A 15,445-nucleotide genomic window follows, 5' to 3' on the forward strand; every position below is an offset into this window, starting at 1 on the left:
TAACACCAGGACCCCACCTCCACCCTGCTAATGGGTCTTGCCACACTGCTGGGCCATCAAATGGTTTCTCATCACTGAGCTCTGCTTCTGGCTCTGGGACCAATTCTAGAGAAGTAACATGGCCCAGAAGAAGTTATGAGACAATAATAAAAGGAAAAAGTGCACAGGCTTGGAACTCAGATTTGGGTTCAATTAATATTCCATCACCAAGGTAATTTGGGACCTTGGGCAAGTCTCTAACTCTCAGCTTTTTCTATTGTCAGTCAGAGTCTTATAAGGTGGTCACAGCGTCTAACAGTTTGCATGTAAAGTGCGTGATAGGCAATGCCTCACACATGGTAGGTTCCCCCAACTATCAGTTGTCCTCATTCTCTTCTTCTGAAGGAGTCTCTTTTCCTTTTAGGAGGTCATGGATGACACAAATGTCACAGATGACAAGGATGGATCCCTAGAAGGCAGTTATTTTGGGGTGAAATATCTTCCCCCCTCTCCCCAAAGACTGGGCAGTGTAATTGCATAGATCACACCCACCATCCCTTCCTGGCCAATGCTGGGGCAGTATGCTTTCTTTCAAAGCTGGGACCTTAGTAAGAGCTGTACTTTTATGAAGTTTTGGGACTTAAGCTGAATTTGGGATTTTGTTGTATGCTTTTAAAATTATGTTCAGATTTTGTATATTTAAAACACGACTTTGGAATTGTGAAACACAGTGTTCTCAATCATAAAAAAGGATGAATTATGTTATGCCTTTCTGTTCCCATTTCTGGGTTCTTTTTTTGTCTTCTTGTATGAATTTTTCTGTGATACCCTGCCTTATGTCTTAACTCATCTGGGATACTTGCTGTGAAAATTTGGGCAAGATTCTTAACTCCTGTAAGACTGCTTCATTCATTCATTCATTCATTCATGAACTATTTGTTGAGGACTTATTACATACTAGAAGCTTTTCTTAATACTTGGGATATAGTAAAGAACCAGACTGAGTTTTATCTCTAAAATGGGAAACTTAACTTACCTATCAGGACTGCTGAGAGGAGTGAATGAGATAATATGTGTAAAAGAGAGGAAGAGGCAAAGAAAAGGACGAAACTTTATTGATCTTCCTGCTCTGTCCCCAGTAATGCTAGATGCTTTACCTATAATCCTCATAATACTTGGAAAATACTTGTTATCTTTTTTTTTTTTTACAGATGCATCTACTGAGTTTCAAAAAGGAAAAGTGAGGGCTCAAATCATGCCCTGTATTTAAATCTGGTATAAAGTTCCCATTCTATGTTGCCTTCAGTGGTCCCTGGTATACTACTTGTCACTTGATAGGTATGTCAAGCTCCATCACCAGTTCTGTGCAGAATGTGAGGATTTGCACCCCTCTTCCTGCTAGCTGATACATCTGATAGCACCAATTATGGTTTGGGTAGAGTAAAGACTACTTGAATGGAAAATCCAAATCCTATCCTCTAGTTCCTTAGGGAACAAGACATATGCATGAAATTTACAGATTTAAATTTGCCATTGGAATATGCAAACAGTTATCAATAACTCTAAGTCACCAGGGGAAGAACTCTGGTCCTCTGGCAGCCAGACTCATCAGCTTAGGAGACAGATGGGACATGGACTCTTGGCAAGAGGAATATTCTTTTTCCCAAACTAACCCATTTCTGCAGCTATGACCTTTAGAGATGAGAAGCTCAAAACTCTATCCTCTGACTCTCACCATTTCCCAGGTGGAGGCAGGCCTCAACTGCACAAATAGCAAAATACATTTTTCCATGTCAGATGCTCAATGTCCAAGGAAAAAAAAGTCTGCCAGGAAATGTTCACTTAGGGGTCTACACACTTTCAAGAGGCAGAAAGCAGAGTAGTAAATGAAATAACTGTGCTTTTACTTGGCAAAGGGGCTGCAAAACTGCCCAAGCAGAGAAAGCTGGACCTATTATGCACCCTTTTCTCTTCCATCTCTCTGTGTGGACAGGTCATAGCAAAAGCACACAGCAGATGAGCCAGTATAGGAGCCAGATAAGCTCTGCCTACATGGCTTCAACTTTTTGAGCAAATCCTTAATCTTTGGTATTAAGAAAAGGAAGGGCCATGCCAGAGAGTGCTTGTTGCCACTGAGAAAACTTGTGAGGGTTATGAGAGTGAAAAGACAGACCCAGCAGGAGCAGAGCAGAGCTTTGCATGCAAAAAAGGGAAGAGAAAAAAAAAAATCTTTTTCCTTGGCATGGAGAAATTTCATCCTGAAGGTTCTTTTTTTTTTTTTCTTTTCTTGGCAATGTAATAAACACCTTAAAATAGAGTTATAAAACGGAAACAGATTCTATAGAAGCAGGAAACCAAGAATAGTGACTTCAGAGAACTTATAGCCCAAAGCTCTCATTCTAGATATGATGAAACTGAGGACAGAAGGACAATGATTACCCAAAGCCAAAGAGCTTGCCTTTGACCAAGTCCTTCCTGGAACCCAGATTCTGGTGGGCCTTTTCTCTGCCCTACATTCTCAGGCTTTCTCTCAATTACAGGGGACAGGCTTCAGTAGAAGGTGATCTCATCTGTGCCCTTGGCATTAGCTTACCTAATCCTAGAGAAACATAATTCATCATTCTCATGGTTTCGCCTCAAGAAGAAGCCTTTCCTGGTTGGGGAGGGTGTGGCGAGGAAGCCTCCCAACTCTCTCCTCTTAGATATCACCTTCCCCCTGAGATCTCTCTCTCCAATCCTGCTGCCATTTCCATGCTGTCCCCTCAGTGCTATCTTCTATTCCCACCCTTCCCATCAAAGGGTGCTGTGGATTCTCTAACACATTGTCCAAAGCATGGTCCCAACTCATGTGTCACTAAGTATAGCTGAGGTAGTCTAGATTCCCAAAGAAGCTTAACTGAAACCAAGATGAAAGAGAAGGCAGCAGAATGTAGTGGAGTGATCTGAGCTTTGAAATCAGACAAACCTGAGTTCAAATCCCAGCTGCCTAGCGCATCTGCTATGCAGACCTGAACAAATCACTTCTCTAAAGTTTGGTTTCCTGATCTGTAAGGGAGGGAGACTTACCTCCCAGGGCATTTGGTACAATTAAATGAGAGAGCAAATAGAAAGCATTTAGCCCAGATCTTTGTATACAGTGGGCACTGGTGTACACAAAGCATTCAAAAAAATCTGATTTAGAAAGCACAGGTTTAGAGTAAATCGCTCAAAAAATATTTCCTGGGCCACCTTCTCTATGCCAGACCCTGTGCTAAGTTTTGGGACGAAGACAAACAAGAAATGGTCCTTATCCTGCAGGAAATATTTTTTTTCATGGGTGTTATGGGTTGAATTATGTACCCCTACCCCAAAGTTACATTAAAGTCCCAAACTCCAGGATCTGCAGAAATAAGGTGTTTATAGATGTAATCAAGTTAAGATGAGGCCATTAGGGTGGGCCCTAATCCAGTATGGCTGATATTCTTATAAGACAGAGACATACAGGGATAATGCCACACGACTACAGAGGCAGAGATTTGAGAGATGTAGCTGTAAGCTAAGGAATGCAAAAGATTGATGGCCACCAGCAGAAACTAGGAAGAAGCAAAGAAGGAGGGAGCATGGCTTTGTGGACACCTTGATGTTGGACTTCTGGCCTTCAGAACAGTGAGAGAATAAATTTCTCTTTTAAAAAATTTTTTTAATATCTTTATTTTTGAGAGAGAGAGTGCGAGTGGGGGAGGAACAGAGAGGGAGACACAGAATCCGAAGGAGGCTCCAGGCTCTGAGCTGTCAGCACAGAGCCCAACGCGGAGCTCGAACCCATGGACTGTGAGATCATGACCTGAGCTGAAGTCGGATGCTTAATCATCTGAGCACACAGGCACCCCAAATTTCTCTTGTTTTAAGCCACCCAGTTTCTGGTACTTTTTCAGCAGCACTGGAAAACCAATATACTTAGGGAGATATGCAAGGGAGCAAATGCAATAACTATGACAGAGTGGAAAACACTGACTGAGTTTGTTGAGTTGAGCCTGTTACATTTATCCAATTACGTAATCTTGGTTAAACCAGGAAGACTTCTTGTGGGGCTCAGTGCTAGTAGAGGTATGTATAAGTGGAGGCAGTTTGTCCAGGAAATGGGCAGTCTGTGTCTGCCTGAGGAAGCCAGTGAAGGCTTCTCATAAAGAATAGTTGGAGCTGGGGCCTGAAGGATGGCTAAAGGGTCAGCAAGTATGGGCTTAGGGAGAGGGGACACCATTTGTGTTAGAAAGCCTGGTGTGTGCAGAATCAGAAAAATGTGAACTAGTTTTAGAATTTGGGAGAAACGACCAATATGTAATCACTGCTGGAGCTCAGTGGGGATATTTATCTGCCTTCTAGACTTCTCCACCTTGCTATCCCACAGACACCTCTTACACAAAATGTTCCAAATTGAACTAGACCCTGCTTTCTACCCCTACCCTTACCTCCTCCTACCTGTTCTCCTGCGTGCCCCGATTTGGTGGATGACCCGCCACCCACCCATCCAGCCTAGTGAGAGGTCTCCAGAGCGCCTGTGTACTCCTCTCTTGGAAGCTGACTTCCTTTTCGTCTCTGATTTACACCAGCATTTCTGGGCTTTACTATCTCTGGTTCTAATGCATTCTCACTTGGCACAAGCTCCCAACTCTCCAGCTGTGTCTCTCGGCCATCTTCCTTCCAGCCAAGCCTCTCTGCCAGATAATTAATGATCTGTAAACAAATGCTTAATTGCAACAGGGGAGCACATATCTAAAGAAACTTTGTGATAAAGCAAAGGATCCTTTTTATAACATGAAGAACATTTCTCTCGCTAACTCTCCCCCACCCTCAGCTCATCATTTAGTCTGGATTTTTGTTTCATGTATTAAATCTAAACTTTTTTTACAGCAGAAGCCACAAAACAAAAGAACAAAAACCTGCCCAAGGGACAGATGGTATCATCCTGAGGTGCAGACGTGTCAGGTGCTTCCTTTCTGAGACACTCTTTTCTTTAGACTTGGCCCTTAGACTCAAGACTTGGGCACTTGCTAGGAGAAAGGAAATTTTGGCTCCTGGCAAGAAGGAGAGGAAAATGTGGACTTATTAAGAATCTAACATATGCCTGCCTCTTTTATTTATGTTCTCTCATTTTCCTCTTCACAACGCCCCCATGAACTGCTATCCATTGTAGAAATAAGAAAGTTAAGCACCTTGCCCAAGCTAGTGGCAGCTACTAAGGAGGAATGACTGATACTGAAGGGGTGCCTGGATGAAATATAATGAGATTATTATCTCTCAGCACACCTGTTCAAGCTGTTCGAGTTATCTAGTCAGCCATATTACCTTTTCAGAGTGGATATAAAGCCCTGAGTCAGACAGTATGTCTTTTGCCCAGCCATGCTGATTTCCCAAGTGGGTGGGTCCCCCGAGCTTGGTGGGCCAGCAGCTGCAGTGGGAACCTTTCTTTTTGCTGCTGTGTGGGGGCTCTACCCTCACGCTGGGAGTCACTGTTGGGTGCTGCTGTGGGAGGGGCCAATTCAGCCACATATGCCCTTCAGAGAGGAAGCACCTTGGCTCTGATCTGACATCGAGCCTCCTCAAGGGAGTTTGAAAAGGTGGTTTTTGTGCAGTTCTTAATGGCCCAGCTGTTCCCGAAAGAGGAAGCACAGAAACATTTTTAGAAAAGTTAGTGGAGTGTGACAGAACCCAGGGACTGTACCCACAGAAACTCTTCCCCTTCATAAAGTGTGGCTTCAGAAAACACTTGGTGTTCACAGAGAACCTGCCCCATGCCAGGTCCTGTGCTCTATCCTAGATCTTCTACCTCTCCATCTTGGAGGTCCCCTTCCTATCTGTGCTTTCACGTGCTCAAGCCTGTCCCAGCCTAATAACACCACAGCAGCCACCTCAAAGCCCTCACTCATCCCTGCCTTACCTTTAGTTACTTCCTTCTCACCTCCTCTTTACAAGCAGAACTTTCTGAGAGAAAGTGCAGTCTACACTTATTATCAGAATTCACTGACTTCCCATTCACTCCTCAGCCCCACTGCAGCCTGGCCTTCCTTTCTACTGAACCCATTCTCCCAACATTACCAGTGACCTACCGAGTTCAAGGACACATTCCTTCATCTGGTCTCAGCAGCATTCACACTGTTGACCTGGCCTTCTTCCAAAACGTTTTCTCCCTTTGACTTCAGTAGTCTTGATTTTCTTCCTACTTCTTTAATGATCCTCAGTCTCCATGGTAGGCTCCTCCTCTTTGACCCACATTTTAGATGTCATTCTCCCTCAGAATTCTGGCCTTCTTATTCTGTATGCTCATACACTTAGCGCAGACTTCTCTCCTGAGCTCCAACACATGTGCATACAGCTGCTTACTAGCCATCTGGACTTAGATCTAAATGGCATCTCAAATAAATATTCCAAAGTCATCTCTTCAAACGTTTATCCCAAGCCCATTTCTTCTCAAATGTTCCCCATTTTAGTAAAGAGAACCGTCATCCACCATGACCAGTTTAGAAACCCGAGAGATCTTGACTCCTGTCCTCTCATCTCTCAATCATCAAATTCTATCGATTCTGACCCCATAACTATCTCCCATATCTTCCTATGTCCTTTCTTATCCACTATATTCTAGTTTAATTTTTATTTCTCTGCTCTTAGATCTTACCCCTTCCCAATGCATTCTCCAAACCATTGTGATCTTGCCCAGATGCAAACCTGATCCTGTCCCTCCTTAAATAAGACTTTCCAAAGGCTTCTCATCTATCTCCAAAGTCCCACCTAATTTTAATCCTGTATAGTCTGTCCTCTACCAGCTCTCTGGGTTCCACTCAGGCTACATATTCCTTCATTCTCTGTGGCAGTCAAATGGGTTGCTACCTGGTTCTCCTCCCTCTTCTTCTTGTGACCTTTCATTTTGGATTAACTGCAGATTCACATATGCTTGTAAGAAATAATCCAGAGAGATCTTATGAACTCTTCACCCAGTTTCCCCCCGTGGTAACATCTTACATACTATAGTACAATGCCACACCCAGAAAATTGACATTGATATAATCCATTGACCGTATTCATATTTCACCAGTTTTACATGGACTCATTTAGATATTCAGTGCTGTGCAATTTCATCCCCTGTGTAGATTCATGTGACCACCACTACAGTTAAGATATAGAGCACTTCCACTGGGAGGCTCAAACCAGCCTTCCTGTGGTTCCTTCAATGGGCCAACTTTCTTTTACTTCTATGTCTTCACATAAGCTGCCCCCCGCCATCCCGCACCCTTCATTTGGTCAATTATTAGTTATCTTTCAGGTCTTAACTTAAATATCAATTCCTCAAAAAGACTTTCTCTGACTCCACACTTGGTTAGGGCCCTTGCTCTCTGTTCCTTTAGCACCCTAGACTTCTTCTCTCCCATCAGAGCTCCTATTTTTTCATTACTTGAGAGAGAGTAACCTGAATGAGAGCAAAGGTTGTGTGTAGCTACTTCACATCTATAGCTCTAATACTGGGCACAGTACCTGCCACAAGGGAATTCCTTAATTAAAATGGGCAGAGATCAGAAATTCATGAAAACTGATAAGTCGGGGGAACTCCCTCACTCAAGGAGCTCCTAGTCATGAAGTGGGCAACTCCAATATGCAAATTAGTGCTGTCTTAGAGGGAAGCACTGAAGGTTGTGGGGGTCCGGAGTATCTGTTTTCCTTCCAGCTTCTAGATACACAGAGTCAGGCACAGCGAGGACCAGAAGTCCTCCAGGACATGTGCCCAGAACCCTTAGCATAGTTTGGCAGGTCAGCTAAGTGGAGCAGACACTGTGGTAATAAGCCCAAATGCCTGATTTCAAAGACATCAACGGGACTATTTTCTCAGCTTTATAATCATAGACTGAGCAGCAATTGTGGCCACAGACTGGGTCCTCATGTTAGCCACATGATAAGCCCTGATCTTGGCACAGATCCTGACACTAGCCAACCAAGTGATAAATACAACATCTTCCACAAAACAGGTAAGGTACACAGGTAATGGCAGACATTCAGAGCAAACACAGACTGACACAAGGAAGGCAGAATCCAAGCATATGTCCTGTTAGGGGATCAATAGCATAAACATCCATTTTATACCCTAAGAAGAGAAATAGAATTATTGACTCCTGAAGCATTCAAGCTGGAAGGGTCCTTAAAGGCATCAAGTCCCCTCATATCACCTTTTATAGCACAGGGAATGGGGATTGAGCTCTTTGTATATAGGAGTACAAATGTTAACATTTCACATCTAGCTTTAGATGCAAAAGCCTTTGTTCCCATTTCTGAGTCTTCTCTAATTAATTTTACCAAAGTGTAACTGGTCTTTGACTCAGAAACATCAAACTGAAGATTTTGCCTGGCCTCCAGCTAGCCCTCTCCAGTATACTCTTCCCCACCAGCCTGAGTGATCTATTTAAAGCACAAAGCTGGCCAGGTTACTCTCTTGCTTGAAACCTTTCACTAGCCTCCCATCACCTTCAGAATAGAGTCCAGGTTCCTTAGTCTCCAGACTCAGCATAGCCCTGCCTCCTCTCCTGTCTTCTCTCTGGCCTCTCCTCACACCCGCCTTTACTGAGCACACCGTGGTGTTTTATGTGGCTGTGGAAGCTGTGCCTGCTCCCAGAATGTTTTTCTTACTGATATTTGCCTGGTTAACTGTTTCTTAACCTCCAAGCTCCACCTTAGCTATTATTTCTTCCAGAGAGCCTTCCCGGAACCCTTGGGTTGGGTTACCGTACCTTCACCCTGTCCTATTACCATGCCTCCCCCTCTCCCTGCAATATGCCACTTGGAACCTTTGATTGGGACATGTTATTTGTGAGTCTGTATCTCCAGATGTCTGTGCTGCTATAGGACAGGGGCTGCATCTTAACATCCTTCTCATCTTGGTGCCCACCACAGGACCTAGCACACTGAAAGTTCTTGGTGAATTCTGATAGAAAGGGAAAGCTATTTCACGAATAACAATCCTGAGGGTTAACTGTGTGCCAGGCAACAAAGTGCTCTGCACATACCATGTCACTTCATTTTCCTAATAGCCCTGAGACCACGGAGTATTCTTAACAAAGCCCTCTGCACCCAGAGTGGTGAATGAGAGTGTCCCACAGAGACTCCAGTAATACTCAGAGACAGTCTCTAGGCCCTGGTCCTGGCCCCACCCTCCACTGCAAACCATGGCCACTGGACTCAAGTCTGCCCTCTCCTCTCACTCCTGGACTTGCCTCTCTACCCAACCCTTTATGGTAGGATTCAGAGTCAGACTCTTTGCCTGTCTTTCTTTTTCACTTCCACCTCAGACACTGGCTCTCACCCTAAGGATCCAGCTCTACAGTCTGCAAACCTAACCTATTCCACCCCAGGGGACAGCCAAGGCTCTAGACTTTGTATCCCAACCCAGGTCCTTGATTAATGAGAAGAGTAGATCACCATGGGATTGATTACATGGCTGTTCCAAGGACAATGAGGAAGCTCAGTTAAGTAATGTGTTCAAGATCACATGGCCTGGCTTCTGGCCAATACCAAGACCCAGACATAGCATCTCCTCTTGTATGGAGGGCACACTCCCTCTTCTTTCAAACAGCCCTCTTCTGTAGCCCTTTGAATGCCTGCCTACATGTCCGTTTCACACCTTGGTTATGAGATGCCCAAGCAGGGGCTGTTACCTAGCACTATTCCCGGTGTCCAACCTGGCACAGAGAAGAGCCTTCGGAAAGGCATGATAAAGCGACAAATGAGTGTCAAGATCAAGCTCTCACCAGTCCCCCCTGGCTACAGTGGATGTTCTGCCCTTTTACTTCTGTTCCCAAAGGTACTTAGAATCCTCCTTTGCATTTGGTTTGGCACCAGAGAAGCAAAGCTTCTGTAAAGCTGCCCCAACAAATGCATTTTCTTGTCAAGTTTTCTTTGCAATTGATACTAAATCTCCCTGTAAAGAAACCACACCCTCCACATCTTAAGGAAAACTAGTCATGGTATAATGGTTTAAATAAAGGAATTGTGAAATTCTGGGGAAAGTACCAACCTCTACCTTATCCCTTCTGTCCTGAGAACATCAAGCTCTCAGATGAAATGTTTTGATGCTGTGAAGAGAAAAAAAGTGCTTTGGAGTTACATAAAGTTGGGTTACAATCCTGGCTTTGCGTCCCAGGACCTGTGGACCTTAGGGAAGAAATCTGAGAATCATTCTGTGTTCTAACCTCTTCCTTACTCACTCCAGTCAATCTCTCAACAAGTCCTGTCAGTTCCACCTTCTAAATAGTTCTCCAATCTCTACTTCAGTTGTGAGCTGGTCCGGTGATTAAGCATTCAGGCTCTGGAGTGAAACTGTCTGGACTTGAATCCCAGTTCTTATTTACTATGCCATCCTAATTTACTTAATCTTTCAATGTCTGTTTCCTCACCTGTAAAATGGGGATTAAAAATCTTAGGCTGCTAACAAGATTCAATGAAATAATCCTTATAAAGTGCTAGCATTGGGGCGCCTGGGTGGCTCAGTAGGTTGAGCGTCCGACTTTGGCTCAGGTCATGATCTCGCGGTCCGTGAGTTAGAGCCCTGCGTCGGGCTCTGTGCTGACAGCTCAGAGCCTGGAGCCTGTTTCAGATTCTGTGCTCCCTCTCTCTCTGACCCTCCCCCGTTCATGCACTGTCTCTCTCTGTCTCAAAAATAAATAAACGTTAAAAAACATTTTTTAAAGTGCTAGCATAATTCCTGGCACAGAGTTGGAGCATATAAACATTAGCTCTTCTTATTATTTCTTATTACCTCCTTTGTTCAGGCTGTTATCATCTACAACTTCACACTCTCCTCTGCTCCTTACTTCCCTCAACCTCTGACTATCCCTACAAGGTCTCCTGTCTGGTTTCTCTTCTCTGGGACCTCTTCTCCAATCCATTCTTTGTGCCATTGCCAGAATATTCGCTGTAAAAGGCATATTTGATCATGTGATTTGCAGACAAGAAACCCTGTCATGGTGCCCCATTGTCCATAGAATAAGCACTGTCCTTAGCTTTGCAGTCAAGGTCCTCCATTCTCAGGGTCCCTGCATACTTCTCAACAGTCATGCGAAGAAAATTTTGCCCCCATTTTATTGCCTTGGAGTGTTTGAGTGAACATCCCAAGGACCTATAGTTATTCACTGGGCCAGCCGAGATTTGTACCTGTCTTCTGAGCCCATAATGCTCTGTGCATTGGCCACACTGCCTCTCCCCACACTGACCATCCATGAACTGACAAGGAGCATCAGATAAGCAGGAAAGGAAGAGTGCTGAGATGAGAAAGAGGGGCTGGTGTGGAGACATCACAGTGGCCAACCTGACCAGGGAAGGCTTCCTGGAGAGGCTGGAGCTCTGAGGACCTGGAGGGGGCAGGGTAGCAGGGTTGAGACTGGAGAAAATGCTGAAACTGCAATTTCAGAATGGTCTGGTGAGATGAAGTGAGATTCAAGTGTGAGTGGAAACATGTGCTTCAGATGCTGCTCTCTTCTTCCCCAACACTGGCGAACCCCAGGAAGCTCTGAGGTTTGGTTCTTGGTTTCAGTCACTGTTAGTGGGGTTGGAAGTACTACATTAGGTTGAAGGGCTTGCCAGGTCCTCTTTGTTATCCACAGATTAATGAACTCTAGGTTGGTTGGGGAGGGGAGGAGAGTCCCTTTCTCTTAAGTTCTTTCCCTGCAGCAATACTGCCCAAATATCCATCCATTTGCTCAGCAAACCTTCCCAGACACCTGTGGGGCCCCAGGCAGGCCCCACACTGGAAATGCAGAAAACAATCACAGGTGTTCTTCGCTATAAAGTACTCATGATTTAGTGGGGAGAAAACCTCACATACAGTGACAATACTGTGTGAAAAGTGCTCTGGGCTCTAGGGTATGGAAAACTAGGGAAATCTTCTCAGAGGTGATACCTGAGCAAGATTCAGAGTGAGCATATTCTTTCAAAAAGATTACTTGGATTCATTTCCAAAGGTGAGTTTGGGTTATTGCTTTTTGTGATTGTGACTGTAATTGCAGAACAATACATTCTTGCCTGGTGTCACACAGAGCTTTTAGGACATGAAGGGTAGAACAGTGGTGTGGTACACTCCCTGGTTTGGGGGCCTAAAATGTATTTCCAAACACTCAGTGGAATTTCCCCAACCAGGGATAACATCATCACTTTCCAAGACTTCATAGTCTGGCAGAGAGTCTGCAGGTTGCATGAGAGGACAACGAGCGCTCTCTCTGGCTATATTCAGGACCCGGTGAGGTAATGTAAAAGGACAGTGGCCTGGGATGCAGGCTGCTCTGCCACCACTGACTTGCTGTGTGACACAGTATAGGTCCATGAACCACACTAAGCCTCAGTTGCCTCCTTCATCCAGTGGGGACAATATTACCTCGCCTGGTCACTAAATGGTAGCTACTGGTCCCAGGTCTCTCATTTCCAAGCTATATGTCCCTCTCTCTCAGCCTATTTCCCCATCTGTGAACAAGGCAGAATGGTGAGGCTGTGTGCAGGGAAAGAATGAGAGAATATTCTCCAAGGGCTGTTTAGCTTTGACATCCCATGCATAAAACAACAGCCAGATTGGACTGTTGCTTAATTCTATCCAAACTGCCAGATAGGCATTTGAATAAGTAATCTAATATATACATTTTTATTCTATTCAATATTCAGGTCGTCTCCTGGCTGGAATGAGTATTCAGAATGATGATTGCTTCGAAACATACCATTCCAAATACGAATGAGGATATTTTTGCAATATTCAGTTCAACAAGGATAGGGAGGTATGAGATTAGGTTCTGCAAATAATCACACATTTCACATCTTGGATGCCTATACACATACTTACTACATGTCTTTCTTCATAACCTTGGAAATGCAAATCCCTGTACTCTTAGAGGCTTCAGCAACCCTCCTGTGCTGTCAATTCCCATGTGAATACAGTAGAGCAAGGCAAAAAGATGTGACCTTTCACCTGGTGTTTGTTTGAGGCTCTGCTACAACATCCTCCCCACCCAATAAGCTGTGATCTCATGCTCCCTCATGCTCCAGCAGGGACAGAGAGCTCACTACTTCTCAAAGCATCTAATCCCACCCATGGGCACCTCTGACTTGGGGAAATAGTCTCTCTAGTTGAGAAATCTGCCTACTACTGGTGTTCCTACATCGATCCTTGTTCTGCCCTCAGATATTCTTGCAGAGATTGAAGGCAATGACACTATTCCTTTCACCAAGTCAGCCTTTTCCTGAACTGAATCCCTACTCCCTCCAACCAGAAAACTACTCTTCCTTTGTCCCCAGCACAAGACTCTATAGGGATGAGCCTAAGGACACCAAGAGCAAAGGTGAGCTCAAGATGTCCTGGTGAATTCCTTTTTGTCTGACTTCCTGCGCCATTGAGTAAGAGAGAATGAAGCTTTTAAAGTAACAGGGAAAAGTAGCTGATTCTGAGGAATCTTTTGCCAAGGATTTTCAGGAAACAGAAAACATTGGGGTGCCAGGGTGGCTCAGTTGGTTAAGCATCTGACTTCGGCTCAGGTCATGATCACACAATTTGTGAGTTCGAGTCCCACATCGGGCTCTGTTCTGACAGCTCAGAGCCTGGAGCCTGCTTTGGATTCTATGTCTCCCTCTGCTTGTTCTCCACCCTTCCCCTGCTTGTTCTCTCTCTCTCTCTCTCTCTCTCTCTCAAAAATAAACATAAAAAAAAGAAAGAAAACACCACTGGGGAAGGAAGATCTTGGATTACAGCATGAGTGTTACCCAGAAACTGTTTGCAACCAGCATGGCACCCACCTCAGAAGGTGTGTGTATGCAGGTGTGTGAAGTACAAGTGCTTACACAGTGAGCACCTACTCATCTACTCAGCTGTGCCCTGGTAGGGTCAGTACAGAATAAGTTGCTCACTTGGGCAATTGTCACATGTCTTCAAGATTCACTCAGTCATCACCTATTCTGGGCAGCAGTCCCCAACATGCCCTCTTAACCTTAACCAACCCTGCACCCCCATGAAGCTTTCTGCACTTTCCTCTATATTATCCAGTTCCCTGCCGGTCTGTCCTCTTGGACAGTGGTACCTTCTTGAGGATGCTGACTGTGTCTGATTCGCCTTTGTCTCCCTGGGCCTGGCAAGGCATCGGTGCTTCATACATGTTGATTGCAGGAATGTTGTGTGGAAAGGTGTCTTAATCCTATTCTGGGGTTCTTACCACTGTCTCTGCTGCCATGTTTCTCTTTCCTTACTTATAAGAGGCTAACGTGATACAAATTAAATAGAGTATAATCCTCACAAGATGTGGACATCTGTAGGGGGAATCACTTGGATAAGCTCATGGTATCCATGCTTCTGAAAGTGCACCAGCCTTTCTGTGAGAGGTGGAAGTTGGGGTGGATAGTGCTATTTCTCTATCTTTCGTCTACCCTGAGCTGACTGTTCCCAGCCCTGATCTGCTGTCCTCCCCTGCCTGGCCCCTCTGGAGCAGCCATTCCTCTGGAGTTGACACTCAGATTTTCCTTCTTTTCTGCCAAGTCACAGCTTTTGGATGCGCCCTATGCAGATGTGTAGAATTCTTGCACACATCTGCATATCAGAGGGGCAGGGAAAGTTGCTTGGCAAGAGGCCCTGGCTCAGCAGGAGTGCTCTGCTGGCAAGCCTCAGTTGTGAAAGGATCTCTCTCTGTGCTGTTCTTGGCCTAGGAACTCAGCCAGAGACTGGGCTGGTCAGAACTGGGCTTTGTCCTACCCAGGGAAGACCGCAATATGGTGCATTTCTGGGGGCACAGGAAATTGCAACATCTTAGTCTCCCCTGAGGAGATTAAGAAAATGAGCGGACAAGTCTTAGGGCAGAGAATGGGTGTCTCAGGCAATGGCACAAAAAGAAGGAAAATGCATTCATTTAGCTATTGATTTATTTTATTTTATTTAAAAAAAATTTTTTTTCAACTTTTATTTATTTTTGGGACAGAGAGAGACAGAGCATGAACGGGGGAGGGGCAGAGAGAGAGGGAGACACAGAATCGGAAACAGGCTCCAGGCTCTGAGCCATCAGCCAAGAGCCTGACACGGGGCTCGAACTCACGGACCGCGAGATCGTGACCTGGCTGAAGTCGGACGCTTAACCGACTGCGCCACCCAGGCGCCCCTAGCTATTGATTTAATAAGAACAGCTCAATGACCCCATTTGTAGAGAGTCTGCTTTGTGCCAAGCAGTACAAGACAGTGAGTTATTAAATATGGGGGTCTGCTTCCATCTGAGACCTGCCACTTTCAAGGTCTGAGACCTGGGGTAAGTCCTTTAACCTGTTTTGGTATCAGTTTACACATCTGTTAAATGCAATGATAACTGTACCTGCTGCAAAAGATTGAGGGGAGGATTAGATAAGATAAACTCAACAAAGCACTTAACAGAGCATGTGATAAGTGTTTAGTAAACATCAGCTCTTTTTGAGTACTTTGTTTACTTTACATCCACTA

This window comes from Lynx canadensis, chromosome C1, assembly GCF_007474595.2.
Source record: "Lynx canadensis isolate LIC74 chromosome C1, mLynCan4.pri.v2, whole genome shotgun sequence".
NCBI classification, from domain to species: domain Eukaryota; kingdom Metazoa; phylum Chordata; class Mammalia; order Carnivora; family Felidae; genus Lynx; species Lynx canadensis.